Source organism: Schistocerca cancellata, chromosome 3, assembly GCF_023864275.1.
Source record: "Schistocerca cancellata isolate TAMUIC-IGC-003103 chromosome 3, iqSchCanc2.1, whole genome shotgun sequence".
NCBI classification, from domain to species: domain Eukaryota; kingdom Metazoa; phylum Arthropoda; class Insecta; order Orthoptera; family Acrididae; genus Schistocerca; species Schistocerca cancellata.
This window is the reverse complement of record NC_064628.1, coordinates 413,432,411-413,442,410: the sequence shown is the minus strand read 5'-3', so window position 1 is coordinate 413,442,410 and position 10,000 is coordinate 413,432,411.

Here is a 10,000-nt window from a genome sequence, read left to right as displayed (position 1 = left end):
TTAGGTTTGATATTACGTCTACCACCTCCTGTGGTGAGAAGGGGTAGACCATTGTGTTGTTGTTGTATTCTTCCTGTGCTCTCTCTCTTATAGCCGCCTGCTCCGGTGTGTCCTCAGAGGGATCATCATCCGGTAGCAGGGCTTGGAGGAGCACCGTTATTGTCTCTTGTCTAGTTGTGGTCATTCTGTTTTCGTCTGGGATTCTTATAGATGATAAGACTGTTGGAGCTCTTATTTTTTCCCTAGCTAGCTTGTATGGCTTTCCCCAGGGATCCATTGCCAGGTTGTTTCTTACGAAATTTTCCCAGCTTCTTTTCCTAACTTCTATAATTTCTCTTCTATACCTCTCCCTTAGTTGTCTGTATATACGCAGTCTATGTTCCCTGTCTTGTGGGTTAAATGTGCGCTGATACCTGCGTCTTGCCCTGCGAGTAGCCTGACGTAGGTCACTTAGTTCTGGAGTCCATGGTGCCGGGTGCACGCTTTGGACTCTGCTTCTCTTTGGTACAACGGCTTCTATTACGTCCTTTATACTTTGAACTATCTGCTCCGCTATTCCATCAACCTCGAGATCCTCATCCAGCTCCGGCGGGCTATACTCCCGGGAGAGTCTTTCCCAGTCTACCTTTTTATAATCATATTCTGAAAGCCATTCCTGCGGCGCCACATTCTGTTCTGATTTTAATATATACTTTATTACATTGTGATCACTGGTTGTTGCATTCTCCAATACCTCCCATTTATCTATTTTATTGTTAGCCCTATTATTTGCCAGTGTTACATCTATATTTGTTTTTGCTCCTGCTCTATTTGAATATGTAGGTATCTCGCTAGGTGCGTTTATTACGTCTAGATTTAATTCACTTATTACATCTTCTAATTCCTGACCTTTTTCGTCTTGTTCTCCGCTATGCCACAGGAATGACTTTGCATTTGCATCCATTGCTATGATTACTTGATGGCCCTGTAGAGTTCTACATATTTCCTTTAGTTGTTCTAGGTACATAGTTATTGGCTCTCTATACTGACAATATATTGATACCAAATACCATTTAGTGTTTTTTGCTTGTACTTCGATTGTTACAATATGTTCGTTTGTAAATTGATTTAATATTATTGTTCTTATATTACTATTTAAAATTACTATTGCAGACATTGGTCTTTCTCCTTTCATAATTATTTGAGCCGTGGCTGTCATTCCTGGGATTTTACCCTCCCGGGAGTATGGTTCTTGCAAGCATAGTATGTCAGCTTTGTGTTCTTCTGCTAGTTTGCGCAACTCGTAGTTTACTTGTGCGCTTCTCATTGTATTTACCTGGAGAACTACGAGATCCATTATGGGTGATACGTATGGTAATGATCTTCTGGCCATACTTTATTGGGATCGAATCCTATTCGGCCGTATGTTGTTACCATTTGTGTATATATATTTTCCAAATTGTATTTTACGCCTCTTCTTTCGTATACTTGCTTTACTATTTCCTCTAGTTGTTCATGTTCCGTGGGGATTCCGGCCGCGGCTAGCTGAATGCAGTCAACGTCCGCCAAAGCTGGATAAGTAATTCTCGAGCCGTTTTTGTGCCCCACTCTCACTAGTTGGCGTAACGCAGTGGTTAGCAGACCGGGTTCTTCTAGTCTTGCCATCTGTAATGCGTTTTCGCATATCTTATAAGTATTCTTTGGGTCCATTGCGTTATATGTGTCACTCTTGCTTGACTTATTGTCTTTATCTTGTATTTGTTCTGAGTGGTCTTTTTCGGGCGAGCTCAGTCGTCCGTCCGCGCCCTTCATCGGCGTTTTCTTTTCATTATAAACGGACGACCGAGGTCGTCCGTATTTCTTTCCTATGTTATTCTTTTCTATGTCTTTGTTTTGTCTCTGTGTTGGTGTAGTGTGTTGTGTCATGGGCGCCTCTGGTCGCCCATCTCTGCCCTCCATCGGCATTTTCTTGTCATGAAAAATGGGCGACCGAGGTCGCCCTTCTGTTTGTACCTGTGCATCTTGTGTGTTCATTGTTTGTACTTGTGCGTCTATCATGCTTATTGTTTGTACTTGTACATCTCTTGTTGTATTTTGTGTCTTGTCTTTTATCAATGTTTCTCGTTGTGTCTTAGGAACCTCTTGCTTTCTATCTCCGCTCTCCATCTGCATTTTCTTGTCATAAAAAAACGGGCGACCGAGGTCGCCCTTGTGTTGGTGTTCTTTCAATGGGGGTATTGGCAATACAATTTTGTGCTGTACATGTTATGTGTTGATTGTTATCCCGTTTGTTATCCCGTGTGTTTTTTGTTGTTCCCTTATTTCCAGGTTGTTTATCTGTGGTTTCTTTTGCATCTTTTTCCCTTGCCCCTACTGCTTCTCTGATTTTCATGCCCCTTAGCGTGTCTCTTAGTTGTTTGCTTGGTGATTTATGTTTCTTTCTTTTCTCTTGGGGGTTAGTCTCCATAATCTGTCCTTTGTATAAGTCTTCCTAGTAAAAGCTGATATGTGGGGCATTCTTTGGAATTTGGTGCTCTACATTTTCTTTTTCCCCTTCTATTGCATGGTATACATGTCTCAGGTCTGTTCTTTTCTGGGCACTCTTTGTTGTTGTGGTTGTCCGTTCCACAGTGACCACAGGTGGGGTCACCCCAGGTGCAGTACTTCTGTACGTGACCCAGATCCATACATCTATGACACCTGGGTACCACGCAATAATCTTTGACCGCGACTGAACTATACTCCACATATACTCTACCATTTTGTATGAGTACTTTTCTCAATGTTGGGGAAACCTCAACTACCTGATGTCCCGTATCTCTGTCTTTTCTCCCCATTCTAAATTTTGGTCTAAATTCCTTTTTGAAGTCTTGTAGGCTCATTTTTTCTTCAAAATTCTGAGTGTAAATACACTCCGTTAGTTCCTCTGGTGTCAACCTATTTGACACATCAAATACAGTCATTAATGGCCATCTTTTCTTTGTCCTCTCACATATTACCGATCTCTGTAAATCTTTGTGCCCCATTATTGTGTTCCTATCCTGTTGGGTGGGAGTTTCTACTATGACTGCGTTTTTTGCAACTACTACTTTGTTTATTTTGACTTTTGCTTTGGTTGGATTAATTACTCTTGTGAATATTTCCTTCACCTCTTTTACGCTCTGTCCTTCTTTTGGCTTCAAAAATAATGCCACTCCTTGTTTTGCTGTCACTTTCTCTATACTCTCTTTCATATTGATTTGTTGTTTCTGTGGTCCTCCTGCCACCACTGTGGCGTATGTTTTTGTTTTTTCGGCTATTATTTGTTTATTTTGTCGTTCCAGCTCTTGTATCCTTCCTTCAAGCTGGCTTTGGGCAATTGCCCATAGGGCCAGCTTGTCTTTTATTTCATTTATTTTGTCGTTGCTCATTTTCCCTTTATCTGTCACCAGTAGCGCATTTATCTCCTTTAGCCTTTCGGCTGCGCTCTTTATTTCATTTTCATCGTTCACTTCGTATCGCTCGGAAGTCTCTCTCTCTGTGTTTACCGCCATGATTTCTGAGAGAGACCAAAGAGTTGAGAGCCCGTCTCTTTCCCCGGACCGGCTCTTCTGGCATGGGGGGAGGCTAATTGCAGGTCGCTCACCAGTCCCGCCCCTGGACCAAGAGCTTTGTGAGCTGCCGGGTTTAGCGCGCCGTTTCCAGCGCACTAGTCCCCTTCCACGACTGTGCCACTGGGGATTTCACCCGTCCCTCCCCGGCAAATGCCCAGCGCATTCCGGAGAGGCGGATTCACCTCTCGGCCTTCGCCCCCTACTAGGCCGAGTTTCCACCCTAAGGCCTTGGACCCAGCCCTACTCAGGTGCTGGGTCGGTCCCCCAGACTTTCGGGGGTCTGGCCCCATCTAACCTAGCCAGGGACGTGTTACCACGCCCTGGTTTGGCGGAGCATGCCGAAATCCCCGACATGGCGCTGAGCCTTTGCCGGCTCAGGCCACGATCCCTCCCCAGCGAGTACAGCCGTGGGAAGAACTGGACAGATGTTGTGTCCTTATTGACGCAGCTCCCCCTGCGCCACGCACCCTTTGCTTTCGCTTTGGGTTGGGGGACTTTTAACGTCGTCCATGACGTGAGGAACTGCAGTGGCAGGACCGCAGGGTTCCGGGATCGTCGTGAGACTTACCCTCATACCCCCGCCCAGCCACCGCGCTCAACTCAGGAGAGACAGCTGTTATGTCTCTCGTTACGCAGCTTCCCCTGCGCCATGCACCCTTTGCTTTCGCTTGGGTTGGGGGCATTTAACGTCCTGCCATGACGGGAGTTTTACGTCCTGCCTTGACACACGACAACCCACACCTATCGACGCAGCCCGGAAGGTGTTAAGGGAGTCAGTCCGGGTCTTATATGTGGAGTTTTACATCAACGAGACGGTGCGGCACTCAAACCCGAGTTACGTTCCCCGGAGGGTCTCCACACGTACTGGGGTTTGAGTGCCGCACCGTCTCGTTGATGTAAAACTCCACATATAAGACCCGGACTGACTCCCTTAACACCTTCAGAGCTGCGTCGATAGGGACAGCGGGAATCTCGTTAATCCATTCATGCGCGTCACTAATTAGATGACGAGGCATTTGGCTATATTTGCCGTCTTTATTCACATGCTGTGAATAATACAAAAGTGAAATACAAGGTGTCACACACAAAATATTAATATACATAATATATAAAAAATACACTTAAGACTAAACACAGACACAGGAAAAAGAGGGGGATTATGCCTGAAGCCAGGCAGCAGCTAAAGGGTTGAACACACCCTAGCCAACTCCGGTGCGGGGCATCGTGCGGCGGCGAGGGGCAGTCATGTTGTCGAAACGCCGCGCCGCCATTATACTGCCCAGAAGTACTCTCGTGGCTACAGTTGATAGGTGCCCCTTTGCCACGCCCACCTCCTGCAGTGCTCTGGCAGAAGCTGGGGACCAGACCCCACGCCAGTTGATGGTCGCCGACGTGGTGGTGATGTCTTGGACCGCCGGGAACAGCTTGCGCACCTCCTCATGGACAGCCTGCCTGTCGTAGACCGCAATTTTCTCGCGATGACATCGATCGAGGTCGAGGGTGTCACCAACCACCTGTGCGTCGATGATGACTGCTGCTCCTTCACGGACTGCCACGATATCCGGCTTCCTTAGTCCTTCCGATGTACGAAGGTGAGGCTCCAATGAAACGCTGAAGCCCCTTTGGCGTAGGCCTCGCGCCAGATAAGACGCGACTGCGTCATGTCTGGCAATGCGAGCCCCATCGCTCCTCCAACATTGCTGGATAACGTGGTTAGCCGTTTCCGTTGCATTGCAGCCACCACGGCACCTGGTGTCACCCTCCCTGCCACGCAGGAGTCGTGCCTTGGTCGGCAAGGCATTAATCCTGGCACGTAGACAGTTGATGAAATCGCGGCCTGTGACAAACTGCCGAGTGGTGGATACCCAGCAGTGCTGCCCGGGTGTTTGGGCAGACTTTCGTAATGCAGAGCCATCAACTGAGGAGTGGAGGCGCTCGGCCCAACACCGGCCCAGTTGGTAACTGGACTTAATCACGTCGCCACGCCATTGCAAGGCGTTATCCAGTTGGGAGATCTCACGCCGCAGCAAGTCCTGGGAAGAGTCGTCCACAGCCACACCCAGCGCCTGCATCTTGGCCAGCCTCCTCCTTCGAAGAAGTGGACCAAGCCAGCGGGCTGATGGAACCCCCAAGCCCCCATGAGTTATTGGAGCATGGAAGTATCAGACAGGTGTATCCGCTGGCAAACGCAGCCAGGCTCGAACGGCTGCACGCACGCAGACATCCAGGGATGAAAGGGCCCCCAGACGAGTTCTCCCCAAGGCTAAACCGTGGTAGATACCCGGGAGGATTATGGATCGAAGGGAATATAGTCTCTGCTGAGGCTTTAGTGGAGCACACTTAATGATGTCGAGCAGCTTCTCGACCTCTCGCCGAGGATGGAAAAGACTTCGTCCGCACGTGGTGAATTGCAGTCCCAAATACTTAAATGTATCTCCCATCGCCAATGCTGGAATGTTGTGAACACCAGCACGGAAGATGACTGTCTCGTCGACCTTGGTCTTCTTCTCCCGGCCTGATGACACCAGGGCGAGAGAGAAGCACTTCCATGGGTTGACCTCGAGCCCGAGGTCACCCAGGGCCGACGTGGCGATGGTTAATAGTTCCTGCAATCCATCACGAGTCTCGGCGAACAGCAAGAGGTCGTCGGCGAATGCAGCAGCATTTACTCGCCGTCCGAAAATGCGTGCCCCAACGTGCTCAGGGAGACGGGATAGGAGCATGTCTACTGCCATGTTAAAAAGGATGGGGGACAGAGGATCACCCTGCCGAACACCCCTCGAAGGCCGCACCAGATCGGACGACTTCCCACCAGCGCAGATAACCGTCGATCCCGCCTCATAGCACCCCCGGATGTAGTCAACGAACTCGACCGGCAAACCATGGGCTCTCAGCACAGGGCCAAGGGCACCATGGGAAAGCGAGTCGAAGGCCTTTGACACATCCAGGGACGCCAAGTACAGCGAACCGGCGGCCCTCCGCGCCTGAGTCATCGCCAGATCCAGGATAAAGGTGTTATGAAGCATCCCATCCTGAGGGATGAAAGCCCGCTGACGACCATCCAAAGTGCAGAAGCGCATAAGGCGGCCAACCAGAACCTTATGGAAAGCTCTGGTTAGCACCGAGCACACTGTAATCGGACGGAAGTCAGCAGGGGATGCTGCGGCGGTCTTCTTGGGCAGCAGGGTGGTCCTGGCCTGTAGGAGACGGGATGGAAGGGAACGGGAGAGGAGAAGGATATTCAGGATTTTAAGGAAAACCTCCCGGGGAAGGCGACGCAATTGGGTCGGTGTGAGGCCATCTGGGCCTGCAGCTGAACTTCGAGGTGGTAGGGCAGCAGCCGCTTCTTCCGCTGTGATGGGAGCCCATAGTTGGTGAAAGGGTACCATCTTTGAAAATGGCAACAGCCTCTCGGACAGACCCTCACCCCGTGGAGGCCGAGACCTGACACGAGGTGGAGAAAAAAGGTCTGTCCAATACTCAATCAGCCCCGGGATGGACGGGGGCTGATGCAGAAGAGTGCCATCAAGGAGCCCGTTAATGCAACGTGCCGCATTCTTCTTGAAGGCACGCTGAACTACTGCATATTCCCACCTTCTTCGAGCACGCTTCCGCTCTGGAGGCTGTTGGATCCTTACCTTTGCAGCTTGATGGACAGCTGGTTCCATGCTCCCCACTTCATCCAGAGCAGGTAGCAACATTGCCCGGATAGTATCCCGGCTAGTGGTAGGACCAAGAGCTAAAAGAGCGTCAAGCGAGCGAAATCGGCGGCCTGATGGAGGAAGATCACCCATGAAGGACCAGATGGCAAGGTCAACGTCATCCCCCTGAGGTGGAAACTGTGATAGGGGGGATCCGTCACCAGGCTCAGCATCAGGGTCACGAGAACCATGACCACTACTGGAGAGCTCGGTGACAAACCTAGCCACCATGTACTTGAAGGCCTGCGCCCTACGCTGGCACTTGATGGACTCCAGCGTTCGCGCAGGGAAGGCCTTGGTGAGCTCCTGGTTAAGGAACTTGCAACCACGGATGGTTAGGGTTGCTTCGGCATGAGCCAAACGCATCAGTTCCTCTTCGGACCACCTGGCCTTCTTCCTCTCCGTCTGTATCTCTGCATTGGCTGCAGAAGGATGAGCACGGCGCCGGTGGACACCGAGCCCGGTCCTGGTGGAGAATGACCGCGAGCAGTCAGGACAGATGACGGGGAGCGGCGCTCGACCCGCATCGGTTGGCTGGCTGGGTGGCTCATCAGCTGGCACAGGCGCTCCAGTGGGAGGCCTGGTACCATGTTTACTTCTCGTTGTAGGGCCAGCTGGAACAAAGGCATGAGGGGAGGCAACCCCCATGCCCTAAAAGACACCCTGCTCTGTCGGTCGAGGAACTTTGGAAGACTTACACCAAGGCATAGCCTTCCTCAGAACCTCTCACGACTCTCGCCACGTGAAGGCCAGAGCTAGGATTTCCCACCGAGAGGCTAAGCGAACCATCATCCACTCGACACCACAATGGTGCTAAGGAGTGGACCGAGAGGATCCGTATATGACGCATCATGTGAGCTTAAGAGAGTCATAGTTACTCCCGCCGTTTACCCGCGCTTGCTTGAATTTCTTCACGTTGACATTCAGAGCACTGGGCAGAAATCACATTGCGTCAACACCCGCTAGGGCCATCGCAATGCTTTGTTTTAATTAGACAGTCGGATTCCCCCAGTCCGTGCCAGTTCTGAGTTGATCGTTGAATGGCGGCCGAAGAGAATCCGCGCACCCGCGCGCCCCCGGAGGAGCACGCTAAGGCGGACGCGGCCTCGCAGCAAGGAAGATCCGTGGGAGGGTAAGGCACGGGACCGAGCTCGGATCCTGCGCGCAGGTTGAAGCACCGGGGCACGAACGCCGCGCAGGCGCGCGCATCCTGCACCGCCGGCCAGCACGAGGCCAACCAACGGCGAGAGCAGACCACGCCCGCGCTAAACGCCCGCACTTACCGGCACCCCTACGGCACTCACCTCGCCCAGGCCCGGCACGTTAGCGCTGACCCACTTCCCGACCAAGCCCGACACGCCCCGATCCTCAGAGCCAATCCTTATCCCGAAGTTACGGATCCAATTTGCCGACTTCCCTTACCTACATTATTCTATCGACTAGAGGCTCTTCACCTTGGAGACCTGCTGCGGATATGGGTACGAACCGGCGCGACACCTCCACGTGGCCCTCTCCCGGATTTTCAAGGTCCGAGGGGAAGATCGGGACACCGCCGCAACTGCGGTGCTCTTCGCGTTCCAAACCCTATCTCCCTGCTAGAGGATTCCAGGGAACTCGAACGCTCATGCAGAAAAGAAAACTCTTCCCCGATCTCCCGACGGCGTCTCCGGGTCCTTTTGGGTTACCCCGACGAGCATCTCTAAAAGAGGGGCCCGACTTGTATCGGTTCCGCTGCCGGGTTCCGGAATAGGAACCGGATTCCCTTTCGCCCAACGGGGGCCAGCACAAAGTGCATCATGCTATGACGGCCCCCATCAACATCGGATTTCTCCTAGGGCTTAGGATCGACTGACTCGTGTGCAACGGCTGTTCACACGAAACCCTTCTCCGCGTCAGCCCTCCAGGGCCTCGCTGGAGTATTTGCTACTACCACCAAGATCTGCACCGACGGCGGCTCCAGGCAGGCAACGCCCAGACCCTTCTGCGCCCACCGCCGCGACCCTCCTACTCGTCAGGGCTTCGCGGCCGGCCGCAAGGACCGGCCATGACTGCCAGACTGACGGCCGAGTATAGGCACGACGCTTCAGCGCCATCCATTTTCAGGGCTAGTTGCTTCGGCAGGTGAGTTGTTACACACTCCTTAGCGGATTCCGACTTCCATGGCCACCGTCCTGCTGTCTTAAGCAACCAACGCCTTTCATGGTTTCCCATGAGCGTCGATTCGGGCGCCTTAACTCGGCGTTTGGTTCATCCCACAGCGCCAGTTCTGCTTACCAAAAGTGGCCCACTTGGCACTCCGATCCGAGTCGTTTGCTCGCGGCTTCAGCATATCAAGCAAGCCGGAGATCTCACCCATTTAAAGTTTGAGAATAGGTTGAGGTCGTTTCGGCCCCAAGGCCTCTAATCATTCGCTTTACCGGATGAGACTCGTACGAGCACCAGCTATCCTGAGGGAAACTTCGGAGGGAACCAGCTACTAGATGGTTCGATTAGTCTTTCGCCCCTATACCCAGCTCCGACGATCGATTTGCACGTCAGAATCGCTACGGACCTCCATCAGGGTTTCCCCTGACTTCGTCCTGGCCAGGCATAGTTCACCATCTTTCGGGTCCCAACGTGTACGCTCTAGGTGCGCCTCACCTCGCAATGAGGACGAGACGCCCCGGGAGTGCGGAGGCCGCCGCCCCGTGAAGGGCGGGGAAGCCCCATCCTCCCTCGGCCCGCGCA